Consider the following 17,686-nt stretch of genomic DNA (forward strand, 5'->3'; position numbering starts at 1 on the left):
GTGTGGGTAAGCACATGTGTATGCTTCTGAACATGTATCTAACCTTGAGCTAGAATGATTTCCTGTTGCCACAGCAATCTAGAAGAGTTGATTTATTGGACTTGGCTCTGTGGAGAGAGTCACTGACCAATGAATGACCCAAAGTGGGAAGGAAGAGTTGCGTCTTTCCATGGGTCGAGTGATCGGACAGCTGGGAACAGAGGCTGACCCCAGCCCTCAGGGAGGGGCAGCACCTTTCCACAGCACAAGTCGCTTTTCTTCCCCCACGTGGGAAGGACAACAGCTGACCCCAACTTTGTACCAAGTGTTCACCAAGTTTAGCAGCTGGCATTCTCAAACAGCTCTGTGTATGCAGGTGCCTGGCCCAGGTTGCTTGTCCCCACCTGAGAGACAGCAACTTGCTGGCCCTTCTGCTTGTAGTTCCCGCCTGTACCCTGTGACATTTGCAGTACTTAGCCAGGCCCTGGGCACGACAGGTCCATCTGAGGCAGTGGATCCTGGATTCTGGGTCAGGTCCTCAGTCCAGGCATCTATCAGGAGTGGGAATATTCTGGCTCACTTTAGTTGAGAACTTTTGGAAGATGACAAAGGAATTCTTAAGAAGGTCCAAGCTCTACATTGGACATTTTATAGGGCATCGACATAGGCCTAGTATGCACCAAAGTCCTACTTCATGTATACATAGATAAAATCCACTCACATTGAGTGGTGGATATTGATTAACCTCTGGTCATCATAGGGTTTTCAGAAACCTCTAGCTAAGGTGGCAAGGGACAGAGTTGCTGCTTTCCTGTAATCTATAGCTCCTTCCTCACTGCTTCTCTGTTAGGTTCTTATAGGATAGTGTTTACTGGAATTATCTAGACCTGTTGGTTGGGAAAGAAAGAAATTGTAGCTTCCTGGCCCATCCTGAGAGATGGAGATTCAGTAGGTCAACGATGAGGTCCACCTGGCCGTGGTTTTTTAACAAACCTGCCTGGATCATTTGAATGCATGGGATCTGTGGACCACACTTGGAGAAAAATTATTTGCTGTGATTTTTGTAATTGAAAATATCCCAAGTTGGGGTGCCTGGGTGGCTCAGTCGGTGAGGCGTCCGACTTCAGCTCAGGTCATGATCTCACAGTCTGTGAGTTCGAGCCCCGTGTTGGGCTCTGTGCTGACAGCTCAGAGCCTGGAGCCTGCTTCAGATTCTGTGTCTCCCTCTCTCTCTGCCCCTCCCCTACTTACACTCTGTCTCTGTCTCAAAAATAAATAAATAAATAAACATGAAAAAAAAAAATGTCCCAAGTTGATTTTGAGTACAGGTGGGGCTAAGGCTCGACTTCATAAAATACTGGTACATGAACCCTAGAAATAGCTTTTGCTTCTTCCTGGCTCTCAAAACTTCTCATCTTACCTGAATGTCCTGTGCTGCTTAGGAGTTCTTGATCCTCCTGTGTTTTCTGTGGTACACAAGGGTAAAGACTGTGGATTCTGCAGGAAGCATAACTTGGAGATAGGCAGCTCTCTTTTTCATGAGGACCCCTCTTAGGCTTGGTCATGTAGAGTGCCATTAAGTACTCCATACATGTTAACTAATGAGTTTTTACTGTTGAGGTAGAATAACATGGTTGTATGTGGCCCAGTTCTTAAGAAACTGTATTACCTATCAGCCAAAAAACGTCTTCTGTGTGTATTATACGTTATATTACATAGAATAAAAAAAAAATCAAAGGACAGTCTATAGTAAGTAAGTTCCATTTCTGATAGAATGGTTACCTTCTGAATTACCCAGTTCCCATTTCCTGTTAGTACAAGCCATTAGCCCTATGTAATGACATAGTAACCAATGCTTCTACCTGGAGCTGTGCCAGTTCTCTAAACTGAAGGATCTATCCATTAGTTCACTGCCATTTTACAAGGCTAAAGAGTGAGAAAGAAGACGGGGTTCTTGACCATAGTAAGCAGTATGGATGGTTTCTGAACTGCATTGGTCCGTTCAGGCTCCCATAACAAGTATTATACACTGGGTGGCTTTAGCAGCGGGTACTGATTTCTCCCCATTCTAGAGGCTGGCAAGTCCAAGATGAAGATTGTGGCTGCTTCAGTCAGTAGTGATGACTCTCTTCCTGGCTGTTCCTTCTTAAAAAAGGCACAAGTCTCTTAGGACTATTCTCATGACTTAATTACCTCCTGAGGGCCCATCACTTAATACCATCAAATTGGGTGTGTTGTTGAAAAAGAATTATTTTTCTTCAATTTTAAAGAGAAAGGGAAAGAGTTTTACAAGAGCCAAATTGAGACCGCTACCTGGGATACGCAATCTTGACAAAGAAGATGGTGCTCCAGGGAAGGTAAAGGGTTAGAGATGTTTTCTTTTTTTTCCATGAAGAGTTACAAAGCTGCATGATGAAGGACCTTCCAGAAAGTTAGACTTGATCTTAGAATTTTAGTATGTGCAAGGCCACAGGACTTCAGTCTTAAGGGTCCCAGGGAAGTTTCTTTTTCTTACCTTGTGTTCAGAATGCTCCTATTTGGTTATTTTCTTGAGTGAAGCAGTTGCACAGTGTAGCTCAGGGCAGAAATAGAGCCCATGCTTGGAGGTTTGGCTGGTCATTTTTGGCCTTGGTAAATGTTATAAAGCAGCTTTTCTGGGAGCCCAGGAGCAGGGCCCTCAAACATTAAATGGTGAAAATACCCTTAATCAGAATTTCCTTTGTAAGAATTTTGGGGGCGGGGGTGGAATATAATTCAGTCCATAGCAGCAGCTAATAATGGGCCTCCTTGGTATCACTTAGAGGCCAAGCCAGGCCCTCACCTGTTATTATAAATAAAGTTTTATCAAAACAACAGCTCACGTTCCTGTGTGTACGTAACCTCTAGAATGGCTTTTATGCTACAGAGTCGGAGTAGTTAACATGAAAGCTGTGTGGTCCACGAAGCCTGAAATAAATACCCTGTGGCCTTGGACAGATGTGTGCCTACACTGGCCCTAAACTATAAGATGGGCCATTTCTGAGGACATAGCCCACATGGAAAAAAACAGCAAGTGCAGAAATTTTTGCCTGTGGATATTATATTTCTTGTGAGCCTTTTTGAGAGGATTAGGATCCATCATTGGCTGGGACTTGGCTGTATTCCCTTGTGTATAAGTATGAAGTATGGAGGAGAAGTTTTCTTGTTTTATTTATTATTTATTTATTTTGAGAGTGTTTGTGAGCACTAGCATGGGTGGGAGAGGGACAGAGAGAGGGAGTACTCATGAGAGGGAGTACTCATGAGAGGGAGTACTCAGGAACTGTGAGATCGTGACCTGAGCTGAAGTCAGTTGCTTAACCTGCTGAGTCACCTAGGACACCCTGGGGGAGCTATATTTCAAGTACATGTGCAGTAGGTTAGAAAAACTGACCATGGTAAATATCTTGAAAAAAGTCATACATACCAGGGTTTTCTAAACTGTGTACTGAAAAAATGATAATGTAACATTGAGATACCTCTGTGTTTTGCAAAGAAAAATTTGGTAAATGATGGGACAAAGGTAAGTTCCTGTAATTGAATGGAATCTTTGAGAGACTGGATATGTTCCATCTCTGAAAAACAAATACATAGACCATGGAGTGTTTTCTAAACATAATTAACCAAAGTCGTTTTTGAATAAGAGTGATGGTGTGCAGAGCATGGGCGAGGAAATGCTGGCCTAAATCATTTCCTTGATTTCCCTGCCTCCCCCCTACAGTATTGTAGGAAATACTAAGTAATCATGATTTGTCTGGCATTTGGGTCAGGAAATGGTATCTCTTTGGTTGCAACTCGGCTCACCTAGTTGAAACATGATTAATTTGTGGCTTCAAAGTCTATATTCACATCATTCCAGTGATGAGAACTGTTCATTCTAATTATTCTAAACACTGTTGTTAAAACAGCCGCTAAAGACTGCCTCCAGAGGTTGCTCAATTATTTAAGATACTGATGCAGAAAAGCAATGCATCCTGAGGAAGACACGCCATTAATTAACACGTCTTGTGGCTTACCCTGTCCCTCTTCCCATTGTATCCCGTTGTCAAAGTTGGTTAGTTCATGAATAACCAAGGAAGAACTTGGTGCTGTTGGCAGCTGCGGGGTTTGTGATCTTGTTTAAAATAAAATCGAAAAAAAATATTAGGTTACTGCGTGCAAGGCCCTCCCTTTTGGGTTTCACCTCCCATTGGGTGCTGGGGTGGAGTTGCTTGTACGATGGCTATGTGGAGCCGAAGCTTAACCCCCCAGGCAGTGTATCTGACTTTGTTAGGAGCTTTGTTGCAATTCACCAGTAAGATGAATTCCTAATAAATAAGCTCAGGCAAGGTTCTTGAACTGTGTGGGCTTTTTTGTTTGTTTTGATGACTATGGGGGCTTCTGTTATTGATGGCTTACTTTTTTTTTCCGTAGACACAAATCACTTACTACGCTTGGAACTGCAATTGTACTGCCCAGACTGATCAATCTCAAACCGCTGATTCTTTCAGTGGCTCTGGGATAAACTCGTGACCCCCCTGCTCTGAGCCAACAGCTCGCCATTCAGATCTGATGGATTCTGGAGACATTTATGAGATGTAAAATTAATACTGTCTCTGATAATTGAATACATTGAGAAAATGTTACCTGGGCATTTAAACGGCTTTCTCCAAGCTACTTCAGATGGCGATCTGGAAGCCAAACCACCTGGAGCCATAAACAAGCAGGTGTGGAATAGGCAGGCTGAGTCCTCTGGCGCAGGACAGACAGTATTGGATGAACTTGGGAAATACGAGCGAGAAATTGTGTTTTTTTTTTTTTTTTCCTCAGGCACCCGAACAGCTTCCACGCTGTTCCTGCAAGGGAGTTGTGCTTTGGAAAGCAGAGTTGTAATTTGTATTGACTGTCTGTGATGTATCTGTACGTGACAGGCAGCAGATGCCTATATGGATCAAGACAAAGGTGACCAAAGGCACTGGCTGTTTTTCCCCCACCCCTGCTCTCTGCCCTCCTTGTGAGGAAATCCTAGACTCTTGAAGGAGTCTGATGGTTTCCTCATTGCAATTCACACAGTTGCGGACAGCCAACTGCTTCTGCTCTAAGAAATAACCTCACCACACCTCACCAGTGCTTTTCTCTACACCCCCAGACTTTGAATTTTTCTAGTGGTACGTTGGAGCTTGCTTGTGCTGACTCTTAAGAACCACTCTTGAGGACCTCTTTTCTGTATTTAGTGCTCCGGGATCTCAAGTGACTTGTAACCAACCAGTGAGGGGGTATTGACAAATCAGAACTCTCCCGGGAAAAGGACTGGTTGTTAAATACTTAATAGCACACCGCTGGATCTTTTCAGACTAACCTGATCTCCCAGGAGTTACCTGTGACGTTACAGAACTTCCGTTTCTGTGCAAATCAGGCTCCGTTATTCTGCTTGTTTAGACTTGATAGCTGTGGTTGATGCACCATTTAATCCATATGTGAACGTATACTAGGGTTCCAGGGATAAAATACAACGATGAGATAAAATGAACAAAACTTGTATCATTCCTTTTTATGCTTATATAATATTTCACTGAATGTTACTTAACCATTCATGAATTATGGACATACGGGCCCTTTCCAATATCTGGCTATTAGAAATACTGCTGCGATTTACATTCATGTACACCTTTTTGTATCAAAACAAGTTAATACTTTTGGGTACATACATGGCAATAGAATGGCTGGGTATTAGGGTAATTTAATGCTAAATATTTTAGAAAAATGCAAGCTATTTTCTACTGTGTCTACATTTCGTATGCCTTTCTGCTTGAATTAAAAATTTAAGCTATTAGTTATTTGAGAGATAGAAAGAGAGAGACAGACACCAGAACAAGCCAAGGAGGGCAGAGAGAGAGGGAGACACAGAATCTGAAGCAGTCTCCCGGCCCTGAGCTGTCACCATAGAGCCTGATGTGGGGCTTGAACTTCTGAACTGTGAGATCATGACCTGAGCCGAAGTCGGATGCCCAACTGACTGAGTAACCCAGGTGCCCCTACGTTTCTGCTTGAAATCAGTTAAGGATACAGTTTTAGTATATCCTTGTCAACATGCTTTATTTTTCCAGCTTAAAAAACACTGCCATTCTAGTGGGTATAAAGTGGTATTGTGGTTTTGATGTTTATCTCCCTAATGCTTAATGATCTTTTTTTTTTTTTTATGTGCCTATTGGCTACTAGTACATCTTCTTGGGAGAAAGGTCTGTTCAAATCCTTTGCCCATTTTTAGACAGATTTTGTCTATTGGTTTTAAGCGTTTTTAAAATACATTTTGGATCTCAGAGTTAACAAATAGATGACTTACAAATACTTAGTACCACGATACAGGTTGTTTTTTCAGTTTCTTGATAATGTCTTTGGTACAAAAGGTAAAATTTCATGTCCCATTTCTGTTTTTTAGTCATCTATTGCTTTTGCTTTGGGGGTCCTGTTTCCAAAACCATTGTCTAATTGAAGTTTGAAGATTGATCCTGGAATTTCCTTTTAAGACTGTCCAGTTGTAGCTGTCCAATGAAGGTATTTGATCGTTTTCAGTTACTTTTGTTATCTGGTGTAAGTTAAGGGTCCAGCTTCATTCTTGGGCATGTGGCTTTCAAGTTGTCCCAGTATCCTTTAGTGCAAAGACTATACTCAGAATTCCTTGAATTTCTCTATGCATGCTATGATCAAATGGTCCATCTTGGCAAAGAAGGCAATTGGGGTATTGATAGGGTTTATGTTCAATCTCCGTGGATTTGGGAAGTCATTCAATCCGTGAACAGTCAATGCAAAATGAACAATACTTGGGGGCACCTGGGTGGCTCAGTCGGTGAAATGTCTGACTTGGGCTCAGGTCATGATTTCACAGCTTGTGGGTTTGAGCCCCGTGTCGGGCTTTGTGTGACAGCGCAGAGCCTGGAGCCTGCCAGGTACAGCCTGTCTCTCTGTACCTCCCTTGCTCATGCTCTGTGTGTCTCTTTCTCTCTCAAAAATAAACATTGCAAAAAACTTACAAAAAATGAACAGAATTTTTAGCATTTTCATTATATGAAGTTTTATCTGAACCAAGTTAGGACAGCTGCTTGGGATGCACAATCTTCAAAAAAGAAGAGCGTGCTCTTGGAAAGGAACATTTAGTATAGGGTTTGAAATGACTTTTCTATTAGGAGTTAACAATCAGGGTGCTGGGGTGGCTCAGTAAGTTAATCATTGGACTGCGTTTCAGGTTGGAGAGACAAATGTTAAAAAAAAAAAAAATTAAAACATCCTTTAAAAAAATCATGATGGAAGACATTCCAGAAAGTTGAAGACTTTATCTGTGCTTTTAGTGTGTGCAAGGTTGCGGGCTGCAATGATAGGGGAATTTAGGGAGATTATTACTTTTCATGTTTAAAATGTTTCTTTTAGGTTATTTGTTAATGAAGCAGGTGTACGATGCGTGCTCAGGGCAGAAATCGAGCCCATGCTTTGAAGGTAGGCCAAGTCCTTCTGACCTTGGTAAAAAGTAGAAACGTTTAGCTTCCCAGAGAACCCAGGGATCGAGCCCACCATGTTCTAAGCTAAAGTTGTCTTTTATCAGGTCACAGGAGGTCTTTGCATTGTGTGGGGTTGGTTTGCTGATTTGTTTTGGGGCTTCAGTTTTTTGGAGGACTTTGAGTTGTCGGTATACAAGTCTTAGACTTCATTTGTCAAATTGATTATTAAATATTTCGATGTTTCATGCTAATTTAAGTGACAGTGCTTGCTTAATACCAATTTTAGATTGTTGACTTCTCATGTATAAGAAGTTTTTGTGTATTAAAATTCTGCCACTGTGCTGAGCTTGTTTATTGGGTATAGGGTGTGCGTGTGTGCGTGCGCGTGTGTGTGTGTGTGTGTGTGTGTGTGTGTGTGTGTGTTTTAGGGCTTTACAACTAGAACAGAGTGACATTTGCAAATAGGGGTAGTTTAACTGCTTTGTTTCTAATCTGGATGCCTTTTAAGCTTTCTCTTAATTGCCCTAATTTCACTGAAATAGTGAATAGAATTGGAAAAAAGCTAATTTCCTTTCTTTTTCCTGATCTTTAGGGTGAAAATCTTCAAGTTTTCACCACAAAGAGGATGTTAGCTGTGAATTTTTCATTGATGAGCTTTAATGGGTTGAAAAAGTTGCCTTTTATGCGAGTTTAGTATTTGTATCATGAAATGGCATTTGATTTTAGTAAAGTTATTTTTTCACATCCGTTAAGATTATCATGTGGATTTTTCCTTTGTTAATATGGTTTATTATATTATTATTACTATTATTTTTTAACTTTGACCCTACCTTGCGTTTCTGGGGTAAATTCTACTTGATGATAATGTACAATCCTTTTACTGTGCTGTTGGATTTGAATAGCATTTGGATTTTTTACATTAGTGTTTAGAAGTGATAATCTAGTTTTCTTTTGTGATATCTTACCTAGTTTTCTTATCAGGGTATTACTAAACACTTAAAAAGAGTTCTAAAGTGTTCACGTGTTTATTTATTTATTTATATTTATTTATTTATTTAATTTTATTTTTTTACTTCGGAAGAGTTTGAGAAGCATTTTTTTTGTGTTTTTTTAAAATTTTTCTTTTATTAATTTTTTAGTTTGGAAGAGTTTGGGAAGCATTTTTGTTCATCTTCAAACATTTTAAAGAATTAATTTAAGTTTATTTATTTTGAAAGAGAGTGTACGTGCACAAGTGGGGGAGGGGCAGAGAGCAGGAGAGACAGAATCCCAAGCAGGCTCCCCGCCATCAGCACAGAACCTGATAAGGAGCTCAAACTCAAGAACTGTGAGATCAGGACCTGAGCTGAGATCGAGAGTCAGATGCTTAACCGACTGTATCACCCAGGTGTCCCCAAACATTTTTTTTTTTTTTTAGTTTATTTATTTTTAAGAGCAAGAGAGAGTGTGTGAGGCAGGGGCAGAGAAAAAGGGAGAGAGAGAATCCCTGGCAGACCTTGGGCATTCAGTTTGGAGCCCAATGCAGGGCTTGATCCCAGGATTGTGAGATCATGACCTGAGCCAAAAAGAAGAGTCAGACACTTAACAGACTGAGCCACCCAGGGCCCCTCTTCAAACATTTTGTAGAATTTACTAGTGAAGCCATCTGGTTCTGTTTTTTGTTGTTTGTTTGTTTTGTTTTGTTTTTGATTTCTGATCAAAATCTATTCATTGACTATAGATTGTATTCAGATTGTTTATTTCTGCTTGAGTCACAGTTAGTGCAAAAGATGAGTAGTAATGGCCCTATTTCAATCCCAGTTTTAATAATTAAACCCTTTTTCTTATCCTCTTGGTGCGTGTCTGTAACTAAAAACTTGTTTGGTTCAAAACATCTTAGACCACTAACTTTTTTTTTTCTTTAATTTGGGTCTCCATTTTACTTAAATCTGCAATAATGTTTCTTGGAATTGATGCTAATTTCTTGATGTGGTGGGTTAAGTTCCTTCTTAAAAATGACAGAGGGGCAGAGATTTTCCTTTTACTTGTAAGCTAACAAAGTATTCATCTAGTTTCATGGATGCTAGTTGAAGACCTAATACTCCTGTGTCCTAGATAAAGGATAATTTATTACTCACGGAAGTGGTCTTAGCCAGAATATCAGCCTTTTCTGGTGCACGTTCCCTACATTGCAATTCCCACAGGGTATCGTGAACAGGGGACATCTACTCGCACAAGGGGTTGTAAGCATGCGGGCTCTTTGCTCCAGAGGGAGACACTGTTGTTATCTTTAATTGCAAACATTTTAAAGAAGACTGTGTGGGGCCAAAGTGCAGTTAGTGCCTCACGTGTACATGGAAAGTCAGTAGGGTACATGGAAATGATGCCATGTGTGGCCTTCAAAGGGTTGGCAAGAACTCTGGATTTTACTTTTCATAAAGTGATGGGATTGTTGGGTTTCGAGGAGGACTGGCACGTGGTTAGGTTTTGAAAGAACCCCTTGGGCTTCTGTGGGGAGATAAGACTGAGGGAGTAAGGAACAGTAACTAGTAAGAGGACATTGCAGTGTCCAGGAGACAGATGAAGGGGATACATTTAGTGCCGAAGGCACAGATAAGTGATGAGAAGGAGACACAGTTTGAGGGCAGAATCCACTGGATTTTCTGGTGGGTTGGATAAAGCCTGGTTGAAAAAGAATTAGACAAAACTAGCGTGCTCAGGCTTGAACAACTGAAAATCTTAAACACTTTGGCTTTAACAAGTGAATGAATGATGGTCCTATTTAATAGGATGGACAACACTGGAGGAAAAACAGGGTTGAGGCTTATGACCACCTGTTCTGGACTTGTTGAGTTGTATTTTCATTTTTATTTAAACGATCCCTATACCCAATGTGGGGCTTGAACTGTAGACCCTGAGATCAAGAGTGCATGCTGTACCAACTGAGCCAGTCTTTTTTATTATTAATATTATTTTTATTTGTTGCATTTTAGATGTCCATTTGATAGCCATGGGAGATGCAAAGAACCTAACTGGATATAGAAGTCTGTGGTTTGGGAGAAGGCAAAAGTAGAGGTAAAAAATTTGGAAGCACGATAGTATATTGGTCATAAAAGGTCGTGGGACTTCATAAGATGACCTTAGACCCCAGTATACTGGTCAATGAAGTCAGAATGAACTTCATTGACCTGAATGAACTGGTCAATGAAGTTACCAGTGAACCCTGGTGGCTTTGGGACATTTGGAGGTCAGAAGGATCAAGATTCAGTACACAGGACAGAAACCAGGAGCGTACTTGACCTCAGAGCGGATGAATAAAGATGATGATGCCAAGGATGGCTGCCACACTTACAGGAGAGTTTGGTTACAAAATACCTAAGGTTGTAAAACAATTCCCAGGCTGGGTCCCTAAGTGGAGAAATTAGAAAAAATAGAATGGGTGTTCTGCTAGTGGATAAAAGTGGATTAGGAGTTTGGAGGGATTGGGAAAATCTCAGCGAGGGGATTTGGGAGTAAGTGGAGAGTAGCTGACTGAAGAACAGGATATGGCAAGTGGGAAACTCTTAAGATTTTATGTTACTTGGATTGCAGAGAAGTAAATCCATGCTTCCCCAAGCTCCCAGTAACCTGTACTGCATGGAAATGCTTATACTGTCTGGGGTGTGTGTAAGCGTGGACATAGACACATTCATATGTGTGAGAATGAAGACAATAGTGAAAATCTGCTAGTAGAGAAGAGTGTGAGAAGTAGCCACAAGTCTTGAGAGGAATGTGATAAAGACTAATGTAGCACCAGAAACATGAGCCCAGAGGGGAAAGGGGAAGGGCATCCGTGGAAACACAAAGCCCAGTGCTCTTGGGCTTAGAGGGTTGAGCTGGCATGTAGTTGACTCCTATGTGACTTAATAGCTGCCTGATGATGATTCCATCATATTAACTGCATTGGCTGAGGACTTCTGGCTCCCAAATGTTGAGTATTCATACTGATCATAATTGCTCAGACTCTTAGCCCTGGGTGCTTCTGGGCAACACCTTTGTGCTGCCAACCTTGATCTGCTCTTGTCCGTTTCTTGGGAAGCAGGCCACTTGGGGTGATGGGTATTTCATGCTTCTAACCAAATAAAAATAAAGATGTGGCCTTCTTGGAAGCAAGATGGAATGCATCTTAATGTATACAGCTGCTGAGCTTTGAAAACTCATTCTGAATTTTTCCACACTCCTGGGTTCTTGCTGTTTTTGTAGATGGTGCTATTAATTTCTTGTGTCATCACGTCTACAAATTAATTATGTATTTAAAAATGTTCTTTGTAAAATCTTGCACAAATCTCTTGTACCTTTTAGATAATGGCTAAGTGGTTTTATTTACTGATAGCATCTGAATCTTGGTTTCCATATTCGAAGACTAGACAATGACCATAAGAATAAACTGAATGTGTTCAAGTAAGAAAAAATGACACTTAAACCTTATTTTCCAAAGTGCCCAATAATGACTCAAAAAATAATGGATGAGTGTTACTGCTGTGATTTCTACCTAACCTTGTCTTGTCTAACAAACCCTCTGATTTCTCCCTCCTTTTATTCCTAAATGGACCCCATGCCCCCCAGTGCTAAAAATTAGATATCCAGAAGCTGAAGAGAAAAAGTTGAGTCCATACCTACTAGAAGTTCCAATAGGAGCTTTACTACTTTCCATGTTTGTCAATATGGCAAGTTGTTGAATCTTTGTACCTTGGTTTCCTAACATTGGTGGATCATAACAGTCCCTAGTCACTTAGCACTGTTGGGGAACTTAAAACCAATAATACATAGAAAATGCTTAGAATGCTTAGTAAAATATTCAGAGGCTAGCTTTGATAATTCTTCAAATAGACTTTTTTCGTTTTAAATTTTTAATGGTTTTGAGAGAGAGAGAGAGACAGACAGAGACAGAGCATGAGCAAGCAAGGGTCAGAGAGAGAGAGGGAGACATAGAATCGGAAGCAGGCTCCAGGATCTGAGTTGACAGCATAGAGCCTGACGCAGGGGGTGAACCCAAGAACTGTGAGATCATGACCAGAGCCGAAGTCAGAAGCTTAACTGACTGAGCCACCCAGGCGCCCCTCTTCAAATAGACTTCTGTTTAAGTGGGAAACTATAGCGTTGTTTGGCTGTGATGTCATTTTGTATAGAAGAAGCTGGAGCTGGGCAAAAGATGAAATAAGTTTGAAGGATACACCAAGAAAGGGATGAAAAGAAAAGGCCTATCTTGTATGAGCTAATGGAGAGAAGACTGTCCCAGTTGGTATGCTTTCTCTCTTGGTGCTCACCTATGTAGCTCTGCCATTTTGATGACTTTGAAAAAGAATATGTGCTTTGATACAAGGAGGCCTACTGTTGGCCATACCTCTAACAAAAAGTGACTTTGAGCATATGCATTGAACTTGGGGAGTGCTGATTTCTTGCATGTAACCTGGGAAGAGTAACTCAGTAAGAATCAAACATGGCTTGGAAATGCGCCATGAAAACATTACCAAGAGCCACCCTTGGTCGGAAGCTTTTTGAGATTCTACCACGAGTAAATGACGGCTGGGTTAGATGTTACAGAGTTCATCTGGTCGTCGTGAAGTGACTCAGTCACACAAGTTCTACTGTTTCTTGGGAGATTATTTCAAGGAATCCCTCAACTGCAGCCCCCTCCCCTGGCATAGCAGACAACAGCTGTTCAAGAACAGGAGACCACAGTCTTGGATTGTGAAAGGGAGGACAGATTTTTGTTTGACTGTAATCCCTGGGGAGTTGAAGGGTGGGTAGAAATTTTTCCAGAGGAGGCTAATTTCCTTTCCTTGATTCAAAACAGAAAAGCAAAAACAGATTAACAACTCCTACCCATGCCACGACAAAAGAAATTCAATTCGGTCACGGTCCTGGTCTCCTGGCTACTCATCCTTGGGGCCTTGGCGCTGAGACTCTGAATCACCAACAGATGAGAAGATAATGGCCCTTTTGGAGCAGTTAGGCTCTATCCTGTCCGAGGCCTTCTGGGGACACTTTCATCCTGTGTTGATAGCACAATATCCTGGAAACGGTTCTTAAGAAATCATCTGAATATATTATTATTACAGAGGTCCCATGCTGTAGCAATCCCAGCTCACCTGATGACAAACTTCTCTGACAGAGATGAAAAATTATTTCAGGGCACAGAAAATAGTATGATGCTGCAGAATACTTTGTCCCCCCTGCCCCACCCCCAGAACTTGAAGAGAGCCCTGAGCATGCATGAGAGACGTGTCTCTTGTGACACCTCATTGGGAAGACACTAGCTATTGTGAATATTCTTGTTGAAGAGCTAAAACCAGAAGACTTGCTTCCTTTTTTCTTTTCTTTTTTCCTTTTTCTGGGCTTTTCTAGTACCTCCTAGAAATGACCAACTGCTTTACATTAAAATCTTAGAAAAACAACTTGCCTTTGGACAGGTCCTGGGTTTTCTGTGATGTGTTTGTGTAATTTTTTCCATTAACAGGTTCAAGCGTTTTGGGTATTTCAGCATTAAAGGGAGATGAATGGAAGTTTAATTCAATAAACCACATAGGATTAAACCCAATATCTGAAGTGAGGTGCTGCGGGCAAGGGTCTTGCCTTTCCTGCTCTTCTCCCAAGCCCCGAATTGGCTTCTCTTCGGACGAAATTATTTGTAGATCCCTTGGTATCCAAGGTGGCCTATTTGATCCATCTTTGTTTCTGTTAAGGTCTGTGCCTGGCTGAAGGGCTTTCTGAAAAACCTGAAGAAATGCTCTTTCTGACCACACACACACAGACACAAATGGAAACAAAAGCATTCCCTGTTCCAGCTGAAAGAACCGTTTTTTCCCTATTGAGAGGACAAGTTAGGAAACCGCGGAATAGGGAGAATGAAGTGATGAAGGGGGGGGGTTGATGTTGGGGTGGGGAGTGTGGCTAAGAAGTCAGAGGAAGGAATCCCAAGATAGGAAGTTAAATGTATATACAAGAATTAGCAAGTTCAAAGAAATGGTGTGTGTGTGTGTGGGGGGGGGGACAAGTTACAGCAGGAAGAAGGAATAAGCAGAATAAACTCTACATGCAAGAATGGACGAATTCAAGGAAAAACAATTCAGCAATGGGTACAATACTATGAGAAAACAATGGTACGAAAGAAGAATGTCCTCTTCAGATGCACTAGGTCCTCTATCCAAGAATGAGAAAACTCCCAAATAAGTAATTAGGAATGAGAAATGTGTAATACCTACAGCTGGAGCAGAGGTGAAAAATGGAAACATGAGTGGGCTAATTTATATGAACTTGGCTGAAAGACTCCTTTTCTAGGAAGACAGGAATTAAGAAAAATCAAGAACAGTTAAGCCTGAAGAGACCAATAATAATGAAAGGGATGAAAACACTAAAACCCTTAACAACCAGAATACACTGCATTTCAGAGAAATTCTTGTGAACCTTTGAACAACAAAATCTTAATTCTACTCTTAGGGTTTTACTTGGGCTGGTTTCCTCCCCTCCCTTCCCACACTCCCACTCCCTCCCACCCCTCCCCTTCCCCTCCACACCTTATTTCCACCAAGCTAGGCTTTATCTTGATAAAATGAAGAACTGTCTTTTCACACACAAAACCAATGTTCAGGCTTAAGAATAATCTATAAAGTAAGTCTAAATAGGAAACTTTTAACTAGAATTGGAGGAAAAAATGTCAACCCTAATCAAGTACAGTGTATTGCAACTTGAGTGGTTCCATGTGTAAACACTCCACCAAGAAGCTTCCAGAGTTCCTATCAGTTTATGGACTGAACAGGCACAGGCTCGAATGTGGCTGGAAGCCTTGTTGACCAAGAAAATAAACTGAAATTTGAAGCAAACAAGCATTGACTTGGGCAATTAGAATTGAAATTCCAGAGAAAACAGGTTGAGATAGAAATCTCAATAATATTCCCCGGGAGACAAAGAGGGGTCAGAGATACAGAGGTGAAAGGTCATGAGTGCAGGTCTTATATAGGTCCTCTGTACAAAATAGGGATGGAAGGTATGTGAACTGGGATTGGCTGAGTTAGTATGCAAATGAGGATTAAAACTTGTTAAACTGGATAGGCTTCTAGTGAAGAAGGTGGGTAATCTAGTTGCTATGGTGAGGAGGGAGTCCAGTCCAGGCTGATGGCCGCAGGGGATGGGGCAAGCTCATAATGTTGAGACGTGTCTCTGACGAGGACATGTACAGATTGCTCCTTTCTTAGGGTCTCCCAATCATATTTTAAAAAGGACCCGTAGCTAGGTTTGCTGGCTCCATTTGAAGTCTTTGTACAACATAACAGTATCCATAAATTAAATGAAATCACTATGTGTAATTTACCAATTGGACTCGGTTGTGTCCAGTTAAAGTAACTGAACAAGGAGGCCCTTAGGCTGGGGTGGCTCTGTAGACTTGGTACCCTAATAGAAGCAAACCACAGCCTAAACCAGAGTCTGTTCACCCTACCTGGAGAAAAGTCCACTGAAGAACGACGTATCACAGAGAGCCAATGAGACCTATTCCAAATAAGGCAACTGGTGAACCTATAGGCAGTCAGAGAATTCAGGTGGTTTGTTTCTACCTCTTCCCCATTGAAAACGTCTCTCTTACTCAGGTCCGTGGAGGGCTCCTGACCACCTGAGGTGTAGCCTTGCAACCCATGAAATGAAGAATACACTGAAGCACATTAAGTCTTTGACTTTATCTTTGAACATTTGATGATCTCTTCCTCTGAGAAGGAAGAATGATAACTGAAGCCATCTTGAGGCTACTTTATTCCAAGCTGAGTAATGCCAGGTACAAGAGACCTTTGTTTGAGCCACTTGTGCAGCAATCCCAGGAAAGCACACTGGTCTTGGTGTGTTGAATGCTCACTTCTGTCTGGTTGGACGCCCTCAATTGTCTTTTGAAGTTGGTCTCTGTGCCCTTGAATCTTGCCGATGATTGAGTGTGCCACTGAAGTAACATGGAATGGGGGTCACGTAACCCCTCAAAGAAAGGAATGCTGGTGAGTCATCACTCTGGGTCTCTTACCTAAGGTTCACTCGAGGAATGAAAGTGTGGTTCCATATTATTAAAAGTTTATTATGATTTTAATGTAGTGATCTTTCAGAAGAGAACAAGTAGACCAGTTCTTTCGATGTCAGGAATGCATATAACCTAATGGAAAGTCCATTTTCAAAGCATTTTTAATTGAAATATTAACTGAAGAATTCATCATTAAAAAAAAAGGCATCTCAAACTAATGTGTAGCATGGAGCTTAGTGGTGACAGTAAGTAGCCTGAGAAGACAGTTTGTGATTAGCGCCGTGACTTACAAGTGTTCTGGGGATGGTTGCTAACGTGCTTAGATACTATAATGACCAGACAGGTGATCTGTGTGGAGAGAAAAGTGATGGCTGTGTCAAATGAAAGGATCAAATGAAAGTTTGTTGGATCTTGTAACAGTTGTCCCATTTCACTGACGTCTTACTTATCCCAAAGTCTTCATACAAGCTAGAGGTACCCAGTGTGTGGTTTCCAGACCCCTGGGGTATGTCAGGACACTTGGACAGGGATGCAAACACTTGACAAAGTAATACTAAGGCCTTGTTTGCAATTTGCACTAATGGTACAAAAGTGAGGGTGTATAAAAATGGCTAACATAGGGGCGCCTGGGTGGCTCAGTCGGTTAAGTGTCCGACTTTGGCTCAGGTCATGATCTTGCAGTTCACATTTTTGAACCCTGTGTCAGGCTCTGTGCTGACAGCTCGGAACCTGGAGCCTGCTTCAGATTCTGTGTCTCCCTCTCTTTTGCCCCTCCCTCACTTGCACTCTGTTTCTCTCTTTCCCTCTCCCTGAAAAATTAATAAAACATTAGAAAAGTGGCTAACACAATCACACTAGTATGTACTCAACATCTAAGAAATGGCTATTTTCACTTAAGACTGTTCTGAGAATGCAGTTTGCTGAATTGGATGAGATCTAGACACATAAGTAAACATATTCCGTATTGTGTGACAAAGTGCAAAGGGCACATGAACATTTATACTGCATGTAAAGTGTAAGGGATTTCCTGAAGGAAACAGTTTTTTGTTTTTTTTCTTTTTGGTGAGAGTGTGGCTTTTTTTTTTTTTTTTTGAGTTGTGAGCTGAACTAGCTGCTTTTTTCATCAAATGCCATTTTTATTGAATATGACTAACCATGGTAATTGGGACCTGGGTTTTTGGCAGGGATTGTATCAACATTG

The sequence above is a fragment of the Lynx rufus genome, unplaced genomic scaffold, assembly GCF_022079265.1.
Source record: "Lynx rufus isolate CCGP_SWC_20201006 ecotype Redwood Valley unplaced genomic scaffold, mLynRuf1.p SCAF_1, whole genome shotgun sequence".
NCBI classification, from domain to species: Eukaryota; Metazoa; Chordata; class Mammalia; order Carnivora; family Felidae; genus Lynx; species Lynx rufus.